Source organism: Strix uralensis, chromosome 5 (genome assembly GCF_047716275.1).
Source record: "Strix uralensis isolate ZFMK-TIS-50842 chromosome 5, bStrUra1, whole genome shotgun sequence".
Lineage (NCBI taxonomy): Eukaryota > Metazoa > Chordata > Aves > Strigiformes > Strigidae > Strix > Strix uralensis.
The window spans coordinates 88682568-88702841 of record NC_133976.1 but is presented as its reverse complement, the minus strand read 5'-3'; the positions used below and the strand labels follow the sequence as shown (position 1 = coordinate 88702841).

The following is a 20274-nucleotide window of genomic DNA, read 5'->3' as shown; positions in this document are numbered from 1 at the left end:
GTCTAGCAGGTACACGTGGATATGCCCAGCCACAGAAGGGAGTAACTCTCCCCACTTAAGTGGCAGTAGCACGTACTCAGTTTTGACCTGCGTATGACTTAGCTCCTCTGCTTGAGGACAAGTGTGAGCTGGATATTTCTCTGCTGACTCACACGCCATGAAATGTGCAGGTTTCTTGACCACACTGCTTGCAGCGCCTTCGCTCTCACCTCAGCTGGCCTCAGCCATGCACAAAGATCTGTCTGCCACTGAGAAGGATGGGGATGAGATTCTGTATTTCTGCTGATATGATAAAAGCTGTACCTCCCGCCCATAGCCATATTATTGACATTAGATTTGATTGGGGCTTTCGGGTCACTTCAGGTATCACAATTTCTAAACTATATATAATACACGTATCTGTATTATGCATAATGCATAATTATGCATAAATATGCAACATTTATGACACAAAGGTAGACATAACAGCAGGAAAATATTAGGGCTTCAACTAACGCTGCTTAGGTATACTCATCAATTTTTATCAGTGTAAATGCGTTCATACTAAAACACTGAGTATATTTCTTGAATTATGTGTTAGGCAAAAAGATATATTTAAAGTGACGCAAAAATTACACATAGCTTCAGTTGAAATCAGGACAGGACTCGGATCAGAGTCTGAATAGCCTTCAGTCATCACGACTTTTCCCAAACTCACTTCTCAGAGTATAATTGTACTTTAAGTACTATTCAATCCACTTATGTTTCACAGTTATAAATTGCCTCTTTTTTTTTTTTTCCTTATTGAGTAACATTTTGTGGCTTCCAGCTTACATTTCTCCTTGACAGACTGAACTTAAATCAGAAGGACCAGATACTTGGGTTTTTTTGTACGGGAAGCTTAGCAGTGAAGTGTGCTTGCTTCTTAAGCTCTGTCACTGACAATTACTGGAAAACAAAATCAGGAAAATGTTGCCTAGTCCAAAGTTCCTTTCCGAAACTACCATCTGCAGTCAAGAGGTAATTAACTTGCTATATTGATTCAGAGCTCCTGCGGGGGGTGGGGGGGAATCAGTAAGTTATCAGCAAGGCTGTTAATGCAAATTTCTTATTTACCAACACTGCTTGCTAAGAAGTACTGCACGCTATTACTGAAATGAAAAATGTGTTGCTTATAAATTTGAAATGTTTTCATTTAGAGTTGGCTTTAATGGCTCCTTATTTCTCCTATTAATATGCAAATAGGGAAGCAATCTTGTATAAGCAGTGACCATGATTTATGCTACCTGAGCACATTTTCCGGTAGAAACAATGGAATTTGTTATCATGAAAAAAGAATGTACGTGGAGGTAGGGAAGAGAAACTCCCAGAAAGCGTGTTTCGGATGTGCATGGTTGAAGTTTCTGTAATGACAACGAACAGTACAGAAGTTTTCTGAGAAGGTCTCACAGACTCAGTAGCTGTCACTGTACGGTGCAGATCTGACTTTGTTTTTGAGAGGGTCCCACCATGGCCTTGCAGGGAGGGGTGCTCCTGCGTTTCTCATTCAGAGTTGATCACACCTGCACGCTGCGTCCCGGGCTCCTGCTGCACGGCGGGGTGCTCTGCTGCCTCACACAACCAGGGCACCAGCCTGGAAGTTTCTGTGGCAGCTTAGGTTTCTTTTAATGCATCTTTTCGCTGCCGGAGTGGCTAGAGGCCAGTTCAAAAACTGAGAGCCAAATTTACATTTTCCTAGTGACTGAGTGGTTCATGCCCTCTTTACTGGTCACGAGTTCTAGAACACCATTTCAGTGAATGCCTGACTACATATTTAGGAAAGTCAAGGTCTGTAAGACCCTTATGTTACAAAGACATATAGGACACATTTAAATTTACCCACTGCAATTAATTTCACTCATTTTGGTGAGACTATTTTCTTTCACATAAGACTTGAGGACTTTATACAGCCAAGGAAAATTGCTATACCACATATCAGATAGCAGAGACTGAATGAAGCATGTCCTCTACTTCCCTAAACCCTTTCTGATACACACAACTGCTGATAAAAATAAAAAGCCTTGAGATTTATGTATATATAGTGTGTGTGAGCACTAGACTGAGACAACACCTTGCACTTTGAGAGACAAAATGCCTCCCATATCTGGAATAATTGTTAAAGAGTTCAGTTGAGAAAGCTGGCACTGAAACCATTACTTCTTCTTGGTATTAAGACCCTTATTGATGTCCTGGGATCTTACAGGTGGCTCACTGCATATTTGAGTGGCTCCATTTAATTAAGCGCTGCACAATGTTGGTACAACTGAGATGGAGTCTCAGGGCCCAAGATCCTGACTCAGAGCGCATTAACATCAAGGCAAAGACTCCCATCAACTCTGATGGTTTTAGGTCAGGCTATAAATGCGTTGAAAATGTTGAAAAAACCTTCCCGAACTTGTTAGGGAATTTCACAGGCATGAGACAGACATATTTTTGCTCTTTACAATACAAAATTGGCTTTTCATTGAAATTAAATCCATTGTTCTGCTTAAAATATATGTCTCAAGGCTTTCCAACTTCCTTTATCTTGAAAAACTACTGAAACAACTGAAATATGGAAGAGAAGTCTATTTACAAAAAAAAGAAAGCAATTATAAACTGTCATGTGTCATAACAGAACACATCTGCATCACTTAGAAAAGCTTCTTCACTAAAATACCACGTTAAAAAAAGCGGTAGAGGAAATAACCTAAATGAAAAGTTGAACTTAGCCTCTCACATTCATGTTTTTGCCTCCCTCCTATCACCTTCTTTTGTCCCTTTCCCATATGTGAGGCCCCCTAGACTTTATTTCTGTTTTGGTTTCCCAAAGCATTGTTTTTACTTTCCATGGTGTTTGAGAAACGACTTGACCCACGCAGCCTGACTTACTGGAGAGGGAAGGGACATCACCTCGCCTCTGAGAGCCACCAGGCGTGCCCTGCCGTGCCCTCAGGAAGAGCAGCCACCAGGAGAGGAGTGGGAAGAGCAGGTCACCTCAAATGGGAGATGCTTTCCACAAGAATCCTTGGGGGTGGCAATGTGGAGTTTGTTGTGACCTAAGAAGCCACAGAAAGCTGGAGGACAGTGAGCAGGACTGGAGGAAAGGACCTAGATTACAGGATGCAGTAGGCAAAGAATGATACTTAATTACCAAGACCCTTTTTTCAGCCCCTTCAGTTTCAGTTTTCTCCTTTTTTTTTAAGTTCTTTTGTTCATGATCTCAGAGCTTCAGCTAGTTTGGGGGTTCAGAATTTCTGTACAAAAAAATAAATAATTGATTATGTGCTTTTGCCAAGAATAACCAACAAGAGTAAGACTTTAAATTTGTTCCTTTCTTCCTCCTTTCCCTTAACCTTCTATCTTTTGTAAGTGTAGAAAATAGAGGGGACAGAGAGAAAAGAAAAAAAAAATAGAAGCCCAGACAGGGAAAATTATTTTTGTCACTTGTGTAGGAAAATGAAAAATGGCTAAAAAGTTTCCATCAAATGACATTGAACACTTCAGTTAAAACGCAGTTATCATTTGTCATGAGCTCCAGTTTGGGAGTGTCTTTTTGATTTATGAACTGTAAAGTTATTCATTGAAATAATATGCAAATTTCTAAGCTCCGAAAACAGAAAAGTGAGCAAAAAGTTAAAATTCATCTCACTGGTTTGCTGAGTGTTATTTACTCAGTTACGATGCTGGTAACTCACTTTTGATTCTGACCCCTAGTCTCTTGCTTTTATGGACTCTCTGGTGATAAGAGACTTGAGCTGCTGAGCTAGAAGAAGAAGAAAACATGATCCACAGGGTCTGGTGAAACTGCAGTTATTGCTTCCAGTTATCACACCGGACTGGTCCGACACAGCCCGTGGAAAACTGCTCACTGTGCTGAACTGGCCAGAGAGGGGACTGGTACAAACGGCTGTTCCTCCGTAAAGATAACAGTGATTTATTGGGTTAAGGAACAAGGCTTTTTCTGCTGACACCAGCCATCTCGGGGATCGCATGCAGAGAGAGAAAGCATTAATCATCAGGACAACAAGGTGAAGCTCTTTGTAGCTCTTGTGTACACCAAGCCAGAGGTATTTTTCCAGGTACCGATCGGAGCAAACACTCAGATGTAGTTCTTGGCTTCTCATCTTTTGTTTTTACTGGGGTTCATGACAAAATAAAGAAATGCCACGTTCAGCCACCATTTCAGGAAGTTTCGTGCCATAAAGCCTTTTCAGCTCCCTGATGCAGTGAACATAAATGAGATACCAATCTCTCAAGAAAAAGCTCCTAAGCAGTACTACCTTGGTGAGGGCCCTTTTGCATTTTTTGAGCTCTCCAACTTTGTTCAGTTCTGCAGAGCATAAGACGACGATTTGTCTTTCTCAAGGAGCTCCTTAATTAATTGAGATGGACCGACGGCATGGTACAGACACAGAAGAGGCTTTCTGAAGGGTATTACTCAAAGACAACGCAAAGTTTTCAGCATATATGTGAACAGCTGCTATTGGGGAATCACCCCCCACGCCCTCAACAAAATCACTGTGATTGCAAATACAAAGTACCGAGAGAGAAAAGACATAAAGGTGGGAAGATTAGGAGTCATGAATACGATTACTGTGAACACAGTTATTTAACCACACTGATGATATACAACATTAAGTAGATAACAAGGTCTGCTGCACACCAGCAAAGCCTGCTGTCCCTACAGCGTTATCTCTGAACCCTCTGCAGAGGAGGAACAGGTAAATGTCTCCAATTTACAGACAGGGGAATGGGCGCCTGGTGAGATGAAGGTGTTTATCAAGCTGTTCAGCAGCCAACCCCAGCACTAGGATACAGAGCTCGTGCTTCTTAAGGCAAATTTTACTTTCTATCCACAAGGTATTTCATTCTCCATTTAAGTATATTCCTCTATAAAACATCCATTGTGCAGAAAACCCTGTATTAGGTCAGAAGAATGAATTTAGGGAAAACACTGTGAAGAGGGATATTGCTTATTCTGTCACTTAATATACTGGAAGTGCCGAAAGCTTGTGAGGCACAGCCTTCTCTTGGTACATATAAACACTAATGGCATTCATTAAACACAGGCACTGAGAGGGAGAGTCACAGCCCATCGAAACGAGTGGAAAAGGCAACCACTGATTTTCATAAGCTTTGTATTCAGTTCTGAGAGATGGGTTGGGCAAAATCTCCTTTCTCTTCTGACTGATGCACAGAGCTAGCTGAGGGGAACTGCTAATGGAGTAAAATCGTATCAAGCAAAACACAAGGAACCAGGCTGAGCAGCAATGCCTAAAAGGTTTTTTTTACAAATACAAATCTCGTTTCACTTGTGAAACTCACCATTTGCCTACAAAACAAGACTTTTTAAAAGGGAAGAAGTAGCAAAAAGCAGATATGGCTCATGATAAATCAGTCCCAAAGTTCACGTATCTGATCAGATGAACTTTGCTTTAGGGATTTAAAAATGCCCAGATCTCATTGTTGTTTTGGTTAAAAGCTACTGTCTAAGCTGTGTCCTGTTGTCTTTGGTTATTTTGCTGCAAGGTAAATGATTCAACACGAAGACATTCTGCAAAAGGCTCCTTACCTCAGCACGGAGCAAACTATGTCTTCAGCAGTTTACTATTCATAGCTCCTGACGGCATCAGGGAGTCAAGGGCAGAGGGGAAACGGAGATGCCAGATCAGGTTCCACGGGCACAAGCCATCGGGTGCAGATTCGCAGTGGAACATTCATCACTCGGGTTTGATGAAGCACTTTCTGTTTCGTAAGAAACTGGGATTTTTTTTTTTTTTTCCCCCCCTTCTGAGGATTAACAGGTGTTTATATATCAAAAGTACTCTAAGTCTGGTTGCTGCTGAACGTCTGCAAAATAAGTCAAGCAGCCATCCTAGCTGTAGCAATATGTTGACAGCGTAAAAGACTGTAGGTATTTATGGACAAAAGAAAAAAGGGAAGCGCTTGCTGCACTGCAGACAGGTGACAATTAACTCATTTTAAATACTAGCTTGGTATGCTACAGGTAGGCTAGATGGCATTTAACATGCTATTCCTATCATGCTAAATACTAATTAAATACTTGCATTTCATAGGGTTCTCTCATCCTGCAGTACTTTACCAACTCTTTTCAGCCTTTCAATAACAATTTAACACCCTCATGCCAAGCTGTGGAAAATTATCTTGCAGCTGCAGCATCTGCTCCCAGGCTAACTCTGCAGCTAGCTGTGGTGATGGTATCAAAGCCATGCCTCTGTACACCGCTTTGTCAGGCAGCTAAAGGACTGGGGGATCTCTCATGTCCTCACCACTTTTCAAATGAGAGGTGTTTGATTAAGATGAATGTGCGTTTGTCTTATTTTAATGAAAGAAACCCACAGTGACATTCCTAACTCATCCTCTTATGGGAAATATTATCCTTTGCTGCACAGAGGAGAATGAAATCACGTGCTCATTTGGGGCAAAACTTTGGGAAAATAGCAATGTAATCTTTTTGCTGGTGGTTACAATTTCACAGAATCATCTGGGTTGGAAAAGTCCTTGAAGCTCCTCCAGTCCAGCCATGAACCTCACCCTGACTGTTCCCAACTCCACCAGATCCCTCAGCGCTGGGTCAACCCGACTCTTCAACCCCTCCAGGGATGGGGACTCCCCCCCTGCCCTGGGCAGCCCATTCCAACGCCCAACAACCCCTTCTGCAAAGAAATACTTCCTAAGAGCCAGTCTGACCCTGCCCTGGTGCAGCTTGAGGCCATTACTTCTTGTCATATTTTTATTACATTGTCCTGATTTATTACATGTGATATTCCGCTCTTCACTTACGCTGATGTAAACCTTTTGCTGTAGGTACTTTTCAATTAGAAAGAGCCCAGAAAATGAGTCTGTATGCTACTTCTCATATTGCTTTTAAGCCTGGAATACCATTTTTCCGAAGCAACTAATAGTGTTTGGTGTCCATCTACTAGCACCTTGAAGGAACATATTTTTCCAAGACTAAAAGTCAGACTACTTGAGGTAACGTCTTCAGTTGGCAGAGCTCCTAATCACCTGTTTTTTCAAACTGAAGTAGCCTGGGCACGTGGCTGCCGACAAGCAAAACGCATACGTGTGCTGTGCGGAACATCGACTCATCCTTGGACAAGAAGTCACATCCTGACAAAATGCTGAGATGGGGCTTCCAGGTGATGAGATGACAGGCCTTTCGTGTCCCCACTGTGCACTCAACACCACTCTCATTTTCAGAGAGTGTCTTTAATAACCAGTTATTTCTGTTGTTTCTAATCAGAGAGATCTCTTGCTGAAAGAAAACCTACCTTGGTATTTTTTGGTGATAATTTCTTGAAATCTTACCATTTATGGCGTCCTAAAATAAAACTGTTATGAGTGAGGGAGGTGATTAATGAGGAATGCATTAACTATCCTTATTCTAACCAACAGTTGTCCTCAGGGAGAACAAGGGTAATAGTCAAAGCCTGAATCTTTTGCAAAATTTATACGAAGAATGATGCATTTTAGCGGGAAAATAATAAGAAAAACATTTTGCTTTTATGACAGATTGGATCTGGATTTTGTGAGTAAAAGGTAGGATAGCCTTTACAACAACTGCACTGTTTTTTTCAACATTCCACAGATTTTATTTTCCCGGCCTTTCTTAAATAAGAGTGAAAAGAAAAAAGTAGACTAGGAACTACTCTTCACAGCTTGCTTCCTCTTAAATTCATATACAATCCCTCACAGAAGCCTTGATCCTTCAAAAGAATTCCATGTGTAGATAATCTTGTAATAAATTGTGTCCCCTTACGATGTTATTTTCTGTATCTATAGTCATTAATAAAACACAGCTTTAAGAGGTAGAGCAAATTAGAGCTGGTTAGGCATCATCCATCTTTTCCTCTCCCACAAATGCTGTCTGTGCGAGCCCGAATGCTTCAATGAGAGAATTTTAATTCAAAAAAAAAAAAAAGGAACAAAAATCCTTAAATAATTAAAAACAAATGCCCCGGTGAACAGTGAGCAGCCAATGAACTGAAATCAACATTTCTGAGAATTTTATCACTTAAAGAAAAAACCCCTATTTTTGGCTTCTCTTTCATCAGCCCAGGAAGTTGATTACCTGTTTGTATTTCAAAGGTTTGCATTTTTTGCGAGACATAATTCCAGAATTTTTGATCACCTTTAGTTGCAACAAAACTGTTATCATTGTCTGATTTTCTTTGTTCAGGACTATTACTATAATACTTTTCATGTTATTAAAAAAAAATTATTACTGAAAGAGGCTCCCAAAGAAAGCTGATTACAGTCAGCTTCATCCTTTCTAAGATATAGGGATGTTTAAAATATTTTTCACTTGTATTATCCACTCACAGGCTTATATAATTGTTCAAATTTACTAATTTCATTTACATGATAGTATTGTTCCTATTTTACGATCACATACTGAAAACCTATTATTATATTTCATGATCTCATTTTAAGACTATTACATTTATCTTTGCTGTTCTACATTACTACCACGAATACACTGCACCTACAGCCTATGATTAGTTCTTTTATATTCCTCGTCACATTAAGAAGGCAATATAGAAATTAATATCACAAAAATAACTTGCTGCCACTAACTTATCTAGACATTTTCAACACATATATTTTTGAGTAATTGCTAAACTAGGGAGACAGGGAGAGATAGATGTTGGGATGTTATGTTTTAATTGCCTTTCCCCAAAATTGCTGCTATGCCAAATATATTCCCATCAGAATGGGAACAGGATTCTGTTTGTACGAGGCCTTGACAATGAAAGGCAGATATCTATAGAAATGAATGGCATCTTGGCATTGCTTTGACATTTCCCCACAAATCTCAGCTCTCCGTTAGACTCTGGCTTTGTCCCTTACTCTCAGTCAGTGGAGTTTTGGGGTGTTCAGCATGTGCAGACTCAGGCATTGGCACATGAGATTTAGTATATTGGTTGTATCAGATTTTCAAAAATGCTTCCTTGGTGACAAAATTCACTTGTTCTCAGCAAGCCCATGAAGTTACAGGAGGTGTTCTGAATCTGAGTCTGCTTTCAAAACAGACACCGGTGCTAACATTTTGGTACCAAGAGAGTAGACAGGGTGGATGAGGACCCTGGCTGATCAGATGTGGCATTTATGAGAGAGCTGCGTTTCTCTCTGTAGCCTATTCAGATGACTTTTTCAGATGACTCAAGAACACCAGGGGCACCTACAGGTACCACAGCCCTGTGCAGGGGCAGTTTGTGTTCAGGGTGGAGGAAGGTTGCTGTCTGTGACCTGGGCGCGGAGAGCAGTGGAGCTACTAGACAGGTCAGGTACGTAACGCCACATCTCACTGGACTCAGATGACCTAATGTGAAATATATTCCTTGTCCTCCTTTCTTTGCTACTGACTGTACATTTTCCTTGACAATGGCACATCTCATTGCTTATTCAACAGCCTGTGTTTCCCTGCCCCCCCCCCCCCCCCCCCCATTTTATTGAAGTCTTTCTCCCCTTGCAATTGCCCTAAGCAGTAAGTTTTTAAAGGACTCAGCCTGGCATCAGCATCATTTTATTTTTAAAACTGCTTCTTCTGTGTGGTTTAGGATTTTCAAGACAATGCGCTCAAGGGAGGGTGGCTGAGCTGGGCACTTCCATTTTTCTCTCATGCAATATTGCCATAAGAATGATCTTGCTTCATCTGATATTGCTTCTCAAATTCATGATTTTTAAGACAGCCACTCAGCTGGTATAAGTTGAAACCATGTTACTGGGGGCCAGCTCAATTTGTGCCTGGGGAAAACGTGCCCCTTTATTCATGAATCAGCAAACCTTCCAGATAGTCTGCAAAGGAACTTTTTCTACTGTAAAGCAGCTATATTTTGTCTGGTCTGCAGTGACAGATGTATGTCATCTTGTGTAATCCAGGCTGGGCGAGGAGGGGATGGAGAGCAGCCCCAGGAGAAGGACTTGGGGGTGTTGGGGGATGGAAAACTGCCTGTGAGCCAGCAATGTGCACTGGCAGCCCAGAAAGCCACCCGTGTGCTGGGCTGCACCCAGAGCAGTGTGGGCAGCAGGGCGAGGGGGGGATTCCCCCCTCTGCTCCGCTCTGAGAGACCCCCCTGCAGTGCTGGGTCCAGCTCTGGGGGCACCAACAGCAGAAGGACACGGACCTGCTCGAGCGGGGCCAGAGGAGGCCACGAAGATGCTCGGGGGGCTGGAGCACCCCCCTGTGAGGACAGGCTGAGAGAGTTGGGGGGTTCAGCTGGAGAAGAGAAGGCTCTGGGGAGACCTTAGAGTGGCCTCCCAGGACTGAAAGGGGCTACAGGAAAGGGGGGAGGGACAGGACAAGGGGGAACAGCTTCAAACCGAAAGAGAGGAAGTTTAGATGAGATCTAAGGCAGAAATTGTTCCCTGTGAGGGTGGTGAGGCCCTGGCACAGGCTGCCCAGAGAAGCTGTGGCTGCCCCCTCCCTGGAAGGGTTCAAGGCCAGGTTGGACGGGGCTTTGGGCAACCTGGGCTAGTGGAAGGTGTCCCTACCTGGGGCAGGGGGTGGGACTGGATGGGCTTTAAGGCCCTTTCCAACCCAAAGCAGTCTGTGATTCTATGATTACATGAAACGCAGCTAGGATTTCTTCTTGGAATTGAAATTCATACAGATATACTTCAAATGTTAAAGGTGTCAGTAGCAGTGCAAGGCTAACAGGACCTGTATTTGACTTTCATTACATGGTAGAATCATTTGCTCAGGGGGGCAATTCTGATGCCACATAAGGGTGGTAAAAGGAAAAGATACATTAAGGCTACGGAAGGAAAAGGCTTGACAACATCTTTGGTATTGGATATGGTTGCATGGTGCTGTGCGATCGCAGCACCACGGCAAAATGTTTTGATTCCTCACACAGTGGTAGGAGGCCCTGGCTGGCTGTGGAGCCCCCCTGAGGCTCAGACCTGCCAGGAAAGCACCACCCGGGAGAGCTCCTGCCCCAAAGGGTTTGAATTTAAGCAGATGAAGGGGCTGTCCTAGCATCATCTCCAGTTTCATGAGAAGTCAGGCACAGAGAAAGGAGACGCCAACTTCCTGTTCAGCGAGGAGCTGATTTCAGGGCAGCCAAATGCCCAAATTGTTATCCTCTTCAAAAGGCTTGGGCCAAAGTGGGTCACCACAGATCATGCAGAAATGTGCAGCAGAGGCCAGGCCCAAGTGAAACCTGCTGGGTCCCAGTCTAGTGCACTAAATGAAATGTCATTTAACCGTTCTTGTGTGTTTTACCTTTGCTTTCCCTAGAGTGAAATTGTTTTCCCCCTGTATTTTTCCTGTCTCAGATATTTGTATTGCATTATATCCCCTTCACATTGCTTTCTCATTTACAGTAAATAAATGTAAATCTGACAGATTCATCTCATAGATCACATTTTAAGATCTCATAAATTTGCATTGGACCTTTCCACTATAAAGCATTGATGTAAGTTCCCTCTCACAGACACAATTCTCCAGGATATACGCATAAAGAGAGATGGTGGATATTTCTCCTTCTGGTACACTGTCATTATTCTGACAATTTAATTTAGTTTCTTATAATTTGTCTCTTTACTGCCAGTTTCTAAATGCACAATTCATTCTTCTCCAGTAGACATCACCGTGGGGATCATCACTTCCTTTATCCCACCCCTGGGGTACCTTTTCCACCCCACACCACTGTGCAGCCTTAGGCTCTGTTCCCATCATCTGTCAACTATCCCCAGCTGCAAAAGGACTGCACTTGGCCACAGCACTTGCCCATTAAATCAATAAACCTTTTTTAATGGGTCCTTCAATTGCCCTGCTCAGGATGAATGAAGGAGCCAGCAGCCAGGCAGTGCTTGTCCGAAATCCCTGCAGGAAGGGCACTGGGCTCCGAGAGGCTCCCAAGCACCACGAGGTCCTCCACAGCAGATCAGGGGCTGCCACTTCATCTCCTCCGGAACCAGCACCTGAGCTGAGGCTGTTTTCAGCTTCTGTTATGATAAACTGAAATGAAAACGCCCTGTGGTGGGTTTGCAAGCTGGTGGCTTTTCCCCCCAGCGAGGGAACTGAGCTGGCAGCCTGGGTCCTGGTGCTGGCTGCTCCCCACTGTCACCCAGTTCCCACGCGAGGCAGGCAGAAACCCAGCAAGGTCAGGAGCTAGAGCTAGTTTCACCTCCTGTGGGCTGACATACCAACTCTACTTTTTAAAGACACTCTTTCAAACATGTGGATGACAAAGAGAAAACCGCTGCCAAAGCTTCCCTTACCTCAAGTCATCCCTTAACAACCACAGGAGACCTCAACTGCATTTAGCTGCTTCACATTAAGCATGTTCTCTTGTTCATCCTTCTTGAACCAACTAAACATGCCTTTTGTGAGTTTAAAATTAGCCAGATGTGTAAATATGTGATCTGCTGGCACTCTGGACTGATTTGATTACTACAAATTGAGCTTTTAAAATGCCAAGGCGGTGTGGGGGGAAGGCACTGCAAAAATTCATTTCTAACAAGCCAGGCTGTGTTTATTCCATACACACCCTGTTTCCTAGCTGTTTGCAGCCGCCAGAAGAGTTAGCCCTACCAACGTTTTGCAAACAGACAACGCGGATGCTCTTTGCCCCACTGCTCTGAACAGACTTCCCACTGCCGCGGCGCTCAGCTCCCTGTCCCCCTCCCACCTCCACTACCCGTTTTTCCTCCTTGATAGACATACCTTTTTCAGTTTATTAGGTTCTTTAACTGGTTTTGCACATTGTCATGGAATTCTGCAACTCTGTGATGCAGGGCCAGTTTCCAAAAGCCCGGTCCCAGGGGAGGGTTGTTAGTGCTGCGCACCGCTCACTATTTGGGTCAAAGCTGCTCGACCGTTATAATCCTGTTCTACAAAGTACAACGTTCCCAGCTCTTACTGAAATGAGCATTCCTGTGCTGGGCCAGTGTGCTCTAATACCTTCTCTCCTTGCACAGTAGCTTTAGGGACAAGCCATAAATGAAAAGCAGATACAAAATACAAAGAGTTCTTTTAAAAAATAGAGGACTCCATAAAAAGGACCGAATATATATGCTGCAGGATAACCAATATAAGTATAAAGGTGCTGCCAGAATTAGGGTCGTTTGTGCAAGCATTTGGCAGGATGTTTTACAGTTATTTAAAAACACTCTTTGTATCCTCAGTTACAAACATTTAGTAGTTTCTGTCAGCTAGATGTTTAAGCACTTCTTTAGAATGGAAAAGGGGAACTCCAGGCCTTCAGGCCAGGCAGAGCAACTCATTCCATAGGACAGGAGGGAAGGTGTGGTCCAAAAAAAATTAGCCATCGTTATTTTATATGCTGCTGGACAGTGGCACTACGCAACCTACCTAAGATACTTCAATGTCCCAAATGACCCTTAGTCTGGAAGTATTACCCCAGGAAACAAGAGTAGCTCAGCAGGTCTGAGAAATAACAAGCAGGAAGGGTGTGTGGAGATGATACTGCATGAGAGTTCTGTAAAAGGTTCCCTTCAGCACTGAGACTACACCTGCATGCAAAGCATGGCTTCTGTAAGGCTCTTAAGAGCTGCTTAATCATAACGCTTGTTTCTGCTGTATATCCATTTAAAAGGCTTTTAAAGAAAGCTTGTAATTTATTATTCCCAAGCATGCTATTTATGTAAGCACTGGGCAGATACAGCCAGTACTGCATGTGTTCTGTTAAAAGCTTTTAATAATACCCGATGAACCAGATGGAAAAAGGGTCAAGTAAATAGCTGTAACAAGACTATATAAAATATGTTGCATTAAACATTAAAACTAGTTGTTTTTCTAGCACTCAAAACTGTTTGTGTTGTTCCTTTGCAATATTTTAGAAACAAGTTTGCTTGCTGTTGTTCTAGGTAACACACTGCAGATGTGCTAAGAGTAGCCCCGCGGAGGGGCAGCCCTGGTGATCCATCAGCTCGCGTTACACGGTGACCTAGTGTTTGTCATCTTCTGGTAGGACACAGGTGCATTAGAGCAATGCCATATACAGAGGCCGATACTTTACCTGGTCAACACTAAGTGACACCAACAAAAGGAACACAAGTGCTCTGCAAGCAGAAAGAGAATTTTCAGAGGCTGATGGTGAAAGAGAGTCAAGTTTCTCTTCATTTCTGGATTGGCTTGAATGACTTGAAACACTTCCAGGTTACATCTCATGATCCGACACCAGATAACGTGGTGTGTTCATCCTTCATGTGTGGGATCCCGCTGGACTAACATCACCTGCCCTCAGAACAGAATTTCATAACAGGGCCAAATTTTGCTCTCTGTAAAGACAAACTGCTCTTAATTATCCCCCCCCCCCCCCCCCCCATTTGAATGTTTAACAGGGACCACAACTAGGGATACATGAACTTTCTTTGCTGAAACAGGTTTCCTGAATCTGTGACAAGTCTGTAAGTAGAACTTCAACTTTTGCTAAGTGCTTAACTTTGGTTTTTCACCCCAATCCTTTTTTTCTGTTCTCTTTCTTCATGGCTGCAAAGGCTATGGGTGTGCATGAGAAAGACAGAAAGAAGCTGGGTGACACATACAGCTTGGACAGATGAGCTCTGCCAAATCTTGCTGTCAGTCGTTCAAGGTAACGCTAGTCCCAGCTGCCTGCCGACCCCTCTTGGTGGAGGTTGCTGCGAGGTAAAGTCAACAGAAATGAACCAGTTGCTCCTGTTAAGAGCTTGGTATCTTAGTGCATACTCACTGGCTTAAGACAAAATACTGCATTGTGCCCAGAAACTGCAGGTTTGCTTGCAGTCTGCCTTAGAGGGCTGGTAACACCTGGCAGCCAGACTGGAGAGAAAGCTGGATAACGTCTTAAACCTCAATAGTGAGATTTGCAAGGGCTCATCACTCAAAACCTAGCGCATTTTCCTCCTTTTTCTGCACTGAATTAGAGGCCGAAAAATAGGGGATTGCTAGTTTTATGCCAACAAATCTCATTCTTGTCTAACACAGCTGGATTAAATGCACTTTGAGGCTTTATGATCCAGAATTACTGTCCCCTAGCTATGGAATATATGTCTTGATAATAATTTCACAGATTTTATAAGCCAATATCTAGCTGGGCCTCCAACCAGAATGAGAATTATAACCTCATCTGAAAAAAGGATTATGACTACATCCCCCCCACCATCACTGAGAAGTTGTTCCCTGAGGACTCACAAGACAGGGCTCATAGATGCTTAATCTCATGAAAGAACTAAGTCATAGTGACACAGGTGCCAAAAGGAAGAATTACACCAGTTTTTCAGCTGCACACAGAACATACTCGAAAACAGCTTCTTCCTAATTACCAAAAAGAATCCACAGCACAATGCTTGACTGCAAAGTCTTCTTTCATTTTCATATGGCTCACACCGCCCTACTTACCACTGCAGACAATGACCAGCTTGTATAACCAACTCCTGGGGGGTCATTAACTTGTTCCTAGGTGATGCACACCTGAACTATTTTTTTGAAAAAAATAGAAATAAAGCTCTTTCTGTGACTATGTCACCATAAGATGGTTACCCATAAATCTCTGGAAAGCTGTGAAAACACTCCTCGGGGACAAAATAATTGCTGATGATTCAGTCAGAAAAGTGATAGTAAAGGTTAACTGTCTAGAAAAGAATATTTTTCTAATAGAGATGCAGCATGAGGAAACTAAAGTCGGAATTCTGTCATTTCTAGAGCACGTCAGAATTGAATCAGGCAGCTTTTTAAAAAGGTCAAAGCCATATCTATTAAAAATGTTGGAAGTAGAACACAAACATTCCTTTTTTTAACAGGTAAAACAAAAGACACCAGTGTATGGGAGTAGAAAAGGACTTCACTGAGTACCTTAGGACCTTCGTGAATAAATTCACAACCATTTAAAAGAAGCTCTGCACAAATTCTAGCCACAGGTTAAGACCCTTTAACCAGTAAGTAACAAGGACAAAAAAAAAAATCACAGTTCTTCAGATCAAAAAAACTCCTGTGACCAATACAGGTCCAGGGTGATTCGTAAAATCTACATATAGCATCTACCTTTCTGAGAAGCCATTAGATAACAGTCAAGAGCTGACAAGCCACCAGCTTCTGAAATTCTCTAAGCGAAATGAGCTGAAAAGGAGAAATCGGAAAGGACTGTCAATGAAAAGATGCTCCGGAAACACGGGAGAGAAGAGGACAGACTGAACCATTTCAGAGCTGAGAGGAGAACAGCAGCTTTCTGGTGAGGTGACCTGAGAAGTTTATCTGGGTTGAGAGGGCCTAAGCAGTTTAGAGGCCACACTGGCTCTGCAGAAAACCCATGGCTCGCTCTTGACTACTTGAACCCATCCCAAGGAAGGTTTTGGAAGACAGAGGAACTCAAAACAGCAATATACGAAGAAAGCTGTACACAGATGAAGGCATTTTGTACACTTTTGGAAGGCGGCTGTAGGGCTCTAGGAGAAACGTTTGCATGCTCAAGGCCATCTGCTTCTCTTTAAAGTTTGCCTTTGTGCAATCTTTGTGTTTGTTTTGAGCCTACAGCTACTGCACAGAAGCCATCCTGTACTGCTGATCAGCACCTCCCCTTCCCTACACCTTCTCTAGGAATACCACTACATCCTAGTTAAAATAGAGAGGTGGGAAATCAGAACTACACCAAACATTAAAGATATGAGCACATCATGAATGTGTAGAGCGTGGTTTAGTTTTGCTTTCTATTGGTTTCCTAACAATGTAAAATATTCAATTTATTTTGATTGTCTCTGAGCAGTCGTGTTCCTAGGAGTTCTGTAACATCTCTGTGATCTCTTTCCCACATGGAAATAGTTGCTTTAGAGTCCAGTACACTGTGTAAAATTAAGATTGCAGCCCTTTGCTGGCAGCAAAATAGATATTACTGGATTAGGACCTTTCAAAGAGAGCTGATAATTCTCCAAAGACAGACATCAACCAGAACTGTAACTGTGTATCCTGTATTTAAGCCATAAATTAAACCTTAATGTGTTTTAAAAAAGTAGCATCATACCAACATTGACATCTTTAACCTACTCATAATTCAAAATCAACAAATACAAAACTGAAAAAAATTTGTATTTTGTTTACTGAACTAAATGTTGGATGGAAGAAAAACAAGGAAAATGGATCCATAAATTTAGGATTGCCACAGAGGAATCCAAGAATTAATCATGAAGCAATATAAATCAGCAGCAGGTTGGGATAATGCAGCACCTGAGATAAAAGACTTCCTTCAGAATTGTGCTGGATAGACATGGATTGGAAAAGACAACTTGACTGATTAGCCTGCAACAATGTGGCTTCAGCAACCAGGATCTACCGAGCAGTCCTAAGGTTAGAGTAGTGGTTAGAAGTGGCTGTGGAGTTTGTATGAGGAAATTGCATTCCCACCAAAAGTGTTAAAAATCAGCTTAAAAGCCCTTCTTCAATTGCTTGTGAGTTTCCACCACCTTGGTCAAAATCCCACCCCCCTAACCTTTCCTTCAGGCACCATCAAACACAGAGCAAGCGAGGTTTGGACTTCCCTGTTGTATTTAAAATGTATATTTGTCTGAAAAAACTTCTGAAGCCCTACTCCCATTGCTTCAATCTTTTAGTAAATCCAGCTACGTTCACCATATTTGAGAAGGGACATTTCTAGTGAACATCTCAGGTCATTAGAAATCAGTCATGGTCAATCTCAGTGCAAAACTTAATTCCAAACACCGATGGCATTGTAGGCAGACGCTGAATCTCTTCACCGTCCTTCCCTACACATACGTTTGAATTTTGAATACCACCTCTTCCTGCCCAGTATACAAAATGCTGAAGAACAAGGTTAGGCACAGCTAGAAGGCAGCAGACAGAAGGCAATGGTAAGGTGTGGTGTCTGGGAGACTGGAAGAGATATTAGAATATGAAATTGTAGACTTCAGTATGATGAGGTGAAAGATTTGCGTTAATTAGGACCTTACAAAACCTAGTGTGGATATTCATTACTAGATTTTCAAAACAATTATCAAACCAAATTTCTGGAACCAAGGACACGGGCTTCCTGTGTGAGTCCTAGCAAGAGATCTCAATTTTTGATGGAGTCCCTTATGTTCACGTATTTAAATATTGCTACTGGTTACCATTTAAAATATTTATTACAGTTATTGGCTTTGAATGCCTATATACACTCCCAATTACCTTAACTAAAACGAAGTAACATCAAATCTGTGTCTTTAGTTGCTAGGCATAACCTCTATAGTGAAAACTTTCAACACTGAAGTAATATTTGCCGCTTAATAAAACTGAAATTGGAAAGTGCTAATTTATGGTTTTTGTAAGCAGGGAATCCCATAGAAAGAGACGCTTTGATGTGGCTCAAATGACAAAAAAGGGAACAACTTCAAGTGAAGTACATCAGCAGTTTCATTAAGGCACTAGAAAATTCATGGAGATAATTAATTTAGTTCATTTATACCTTCTCCCTTCTCTTCTTCCCCTCCTGCCACCTTCATCCGCAGCACAATCCCACATACACACCAATATTCCGTGTAGAATTAAAAAAATCATTCTTCATCCCTGGACAAAAAGGAGAAGTAATTTCCCTGCTATTCTTTGCTATCATTGTTTTGCTGTTACCGCTTTGCAGCAACGTGCTGTGACACTGTCAGCTCAGCCAGTGGAGCTTTCCAATTTTCCAAATAACAGTGAAAAATGTGAGTAACAAGTAAAGACAGGTCCATTTTGTGCAAGAGATTGGTAATCCACTATTTCTGAGCTTCTCTGTTGGGACTCAAGGTTGTAGTTCTGGCCTGTCTCTAGTTCTGGACCTTGAGGTGCTTTCCACCTGCGACCATGTGCTCCCCCCACCCTCCTCTGCCTCGTAGGACAGAGCGCAGCCACTCTCCGGGTGGTCACAGGGCAGGAGCTGATCACCATCCTCCTTTGGGTCAAGGTCTAACATGACTTTTGAAGGCTGCGGTACACTCCCACCATGCTCCCCACCTCCTCCATCCCCAGCCTGGTGCAGCTGCAAGGAGGTTATCAGCTTCTTGGAGACACACACAGAAACGCTTTGTTTCTTTGAATTAACAGGGTGTTGGAGACTGTCTTGCAGCTCGGGATCAGCTCCTCTGTATACAGGGAGAACCCAGCAGATGAATCACTGATGGAGAAGAGGGGACATGCATTCAGCAACACCCCACCCCCACAGAAGTTTTTCTGGAAAAAGCGTGGGGGTCAGACATTTTGTAATGGTGCACAAATAGCATCATAATTTTCCAAGGCTGTGAGGGGACCTTCTCTCTGTGCTAGCCAAAGTGACTGATGTTAAGCTCAGGGAGAGGCCTTACTTCAGATCTATTTTAGACCAGACAGTGTTTTTAAGCCCACACCACTCAGCCACTCCACCACAAATGCTGTTCTTCACTGAAAGTGCTGCCCTGTGCTTTGTCTAGTACATACCTTGTGTTTCACTGGAATGGCCAAATGGCTCAAAATTATATTTCTGATTAAAAAAAGCGTTGATAAATGGCTTCCCTACTTTCAGAGCACACACCCAGGTGCTGAAGCTACATGTGCCACTTGCACTGTCCCTTGCAGCGGACCCACTCGAGGGAAGCAGCGCCGTAATTAAATTGCATCTCAGCCCACGCAGAAGCGAGCGGCTAGCTCTTCGGAAAAGCAAATTCACTTTTGCTAAGGAACAATTCCCAAAGAAGGGCCCAGCGTTAAGTGCCCAGTGCAGCCCGTGGGCCTGTTTCCAAAGAAACAAGGAAGCTCCCGTCGGTGCCGTGGCGCTGCCCGAGCATTGCGCATAGCGTTGAAAACCTCTGGCGTACGCCTGCCCTTAACAGGCATCCAACACAACACCCGCTCTGAGGCAGCAAAGACATCCCAAAGATAAGCAAATACACACTCCAGGACTGAAATAAGGAAGTTAAAAAGTGGCCTTGCTGTGGCCGTTGAACCCCCTGCCTTTTCATTGCGCCGATACTCGGCAGCAGAGAAACCGAGCACAAATGAAGTGTGCTGCATCACCCCGAGGGGCAGTGCCTTCATGTGCAGGGATTATGTCAGGTAGCGTTTCTGAGGCTGAGACTGCACTGTTTAGTTATTACGCTGATAATTTCAAGGGTTTCAACAAGTAGCCCTGCCTGGTCAGCGCTGGCATGGGAGTCCCCAACTTCACTAGATGGGCTAATGGGGCATTTATAAATATGCTGAGTTGTTTTATTTTCCTTTCTCTTCTGACAACCTCTCTATGGAATCAAAATATTTTCAAGCCAGTGCAACACACATTTTTTATTTTAGGTATTTTTACACAG

General features: G+C 42.9%; 1 protein-coding gene across 1 annotated transcript in view; it reads right to left on the bottom strand.

Annotated features, from left to right (window-relative positions):
• The window catches only part of SHISAL1 (shisa like 1), a 150371-nt gene extending 137605 nt beyond the window's left edge, over positions 1-12766 (bottom strand). The window contains exon 1 of the mRNA XM_074872147.1: positions 12698-12766. The gene's annotated coding sequence lies outside the window, so the exon portion shown is untranslated. The remainder of the gene's footprint in view (positions 1-12697) is intronic.
• Between the last annotated feature and the right edge of the window lie 7508 nt (positions 12767-20274).